Source organism: Leptonychotes weddellii, chromosome 11, assembly GCF_054177405.1.
Source record: "Leptonychotes weddellii isolate Sample4059 chromosome 11, ASM5417740v2, whole genome shotgun sequence".
NCBI classification, from domain to species: Eukaryota; Metazoa; Chordata; class Mammalia; order Carnivora; family Phocidae; genus Leptonychotes; species Leptonychotes weddellii.
The window spans coordinates 59,901,560-59,904,239 of record NC_138379.1 but is presented as its reverse complement, the minus strand read 5'-3'; the positions used below and the strand labels follow the sequence as shown (position 1 = coordinate 59,904,239).

The window sequence follows — 2,680 nt, the reverse complement described above, 5'->3', positions numbered from 1 at the left end:
AGTATTATGCATATGGAGCATGTAAGCTAGATGCATCTTACTGCTTAGATGGAAAAATGATGCCTTTTCAGAAAAAAATTATTAAATATTTTAAGTTTACAGAAAGTTCTTTTTTTTCATTTTCTCTGAATTTTTCTTTTTTTTTGCAATTAAATATTTATTGAACAAATGCAGAATAAATGAAGCAGGGGGGCTTTTAACCTGAAGATACAATAAACACCTCCAAATATTTACAGGGCATCACACAAAAACTGAAAGACTTGTTCAATATTTCTCCAAAAGGCAGACCTTGAACCAAAGGATAAATATAAGCAACCAGTAGGTTGCAGGATAATTGTACAAAGTAGAACACTTATCTTAATAGCTTCTTTGCCGATAGAATGCATTCCACCCTAAGTTTCCCTTCTTCTGAAAGGAACATTACATCTAATACTTCTCCTGAAGGTTCTTAAATAGTTGCATTTTCATGGCAAGCCCTCCACTGCCAGCAATGGATGTACTCACGCTATCAGGAAAAAATCTGAAGTTCACAAATTGGTTTACTGAGGAAATGGTCTTCGGTTCTTCAGCTACATTTCAGCATTCTGTAGAAGTGATGTTCAGGAGGTGAGGAGAAAGAGCATATTATCTGAAGGGGGTGCATCAGAAGCCCTAGCAGCTCAGATACTGCCTATGGGGATGGTCCTCTTCAAACCCCAAATGAATTGCTGTAGGTAGCAACAATCAGTGCAGATGGGAGTGTGCTGCGCGCTGGGGCAGGGAAAAACAGCTGACAACCACTGACCTACACAAAGCAGGAGAGCTGTACTTCATAAGTCAGTAGGAAATATAAACTGCATAATACTGACGGGCTCCATCCAAATTGTCAAATATTACAAAATGAGAATTGTTTCAACAACTATTCAGCATAATGTTTAAGGACAAAATACATATAATACACTTTTATATATGGATTTTATCACATCCTCAGTAAGGAATGCTGAGGTGCTTCATCCATCCAATAAATTGAAAATAAAAATTTTACATTTCTCTGTCAGTATACAGGATTCTGAACGTGGATCTTGAATTCAGAACACTACATCAGTTTTTGAGGAAAGCCACATAATCCGTCAGTCTGGCTAATGGCTGTTCATTGGGGATCGGGGACACTGGGGTAGGCTCTGATAAAGGAATAAACCAGTTAAAGTACACATCCAGGGCCCCTGCAACTGGCTTTTTGGGCATAACCATTCTTGTGGTGGAGTCCGCTTGCCATCCTTGTTCTTTTTTTTTTTTTTAAGATTTTATTTATTTATTTGACAGAGAGAGAGACAGCGAGAGAGGGAACACAAGCAGGGGGAGTGGGAGAGGGAGAAGCAGGCTTCCTGCTGAGCAGGGAGCCCGATGCGGGGCTCGATCCCAGGACCCCGGGACCATGACCTGAGCTGAAGGCAGACGCTTAATGACTGAGCCACCCAATATACCTTTCATGGCCTCTTCCACAGGGAGCCCCACAAAGGCTTCGAAATCATCATCGCTGATGGAGGTGTAGGCTGGAGAGATCAGAGTGAAGGCTCTTCTCGTTGCATCTCTAAGTGCTTCCATGATTGGCTGGACTGTCTCAGACCACTGGTGTGCGTTGATGGTCGTATAGATCCCAGGGAAATCTCTATGCCAAATTCTTTGTCCTACTGACCAAATGCCCCCACGTTCAGAATTTGCAGATTTTATAGCAGGTGGTATCCTTTTTCAAAGATATCTTGCGTTATTCATGTCATTGTGGAGCAGATATAAAGCTAACAGCTGACCATACACTGGGGGAGTAGCAATTCCTCCAGGAGCCTCGAGTTCCTGGTTCTCGCACTGATCCAGCAACTTTTTGAAACTAAAGGCACTTTCCGCTATCACCACCACTGGCATCTTTCCAGCCCGTCCCGCCGTGGCACCCCCATGAAAGCAGACCCCAGACTTCTGAATTTTTCTTAAACCACTAATGTCTGCTCTTATGCATCGACACTATACTCAAGTATAAAATGACATCTGATTAGTACAAAAGTACATGGCTTGCTAGTAATTGATAAAATAATCTTTCAAGTTCTTGCATAAGAAGTATTGTCACTTTGGGGCACTTTCCCATTGGCATAATTTTGAAAAGCTTTGGTCTGAAGCTGTAGTAGTCTCACTCTATCACACTCAGTGAGGCAAAATGTAATCTCCAGAATATGGAAAAACATTTTGAGGGCTTCCTCTTTTTGCCTAGAGGTTGCCTATCTTCAGCTCAGGCAACCAGAAGCTATGCCCTGGGACAGTTTGTATCTCTAAATAGCAAACAGGGGCGCCTGGGTGGCTCAGATGGTTAAGTGTCTGCCTTTGGCTCGGGTCATGGTCTCCAGGTCCTGGGATCGAGCCCCACATCAGGCTCCCAGCTCAGCAGGGAGCCTGCTTCTCCCTCTTCCTCTGCCTCTCCCCCTGCTTGTGCTCTCTCTCTCTCTCAAATGAATAAATAAAATCTTTAAAAAGAATAGCAAACATAGAATTCTTTGCTCTGTGTGATTCATGAGGAATTTGCCTTCATCCTAACAAGTAATCCAAATTGTCACTCTGTGTAAAACCTGAATGACGGCACCTCCTGGGCAAAGCCTGAGGGTGTGATCACTTGGGCAAACCTGGCCATCTCTGTCCTGGCTAGAGACCCAACAGG

The 2,680-nt window shown here is 43.0% G+C and overlaps 1 pseudogene across 1 annotated transcript; it reads right to left on the bottom strand.

The window, feature by feature from the left end:
- Positions 1-827: 827 nt before the first annotated feature.
- Positions 828-2,363, bottom strand: LOC102741831 (COP9 signalosome complex subunit 8-like; annotated as a pseudogene). The gene is made up of 2 exons (XR_014138393.1): positions 1,455-2,363; positions 828-1,262 (listed from the first exon to the last, which is right to left on the bottom strand). The product of XR_014138393.1 is annotated as a COP9 signalosome complex subunit 8-like (transcript).
- Positions 2,364-2,680: the final 317 nt, after the last annotated feature.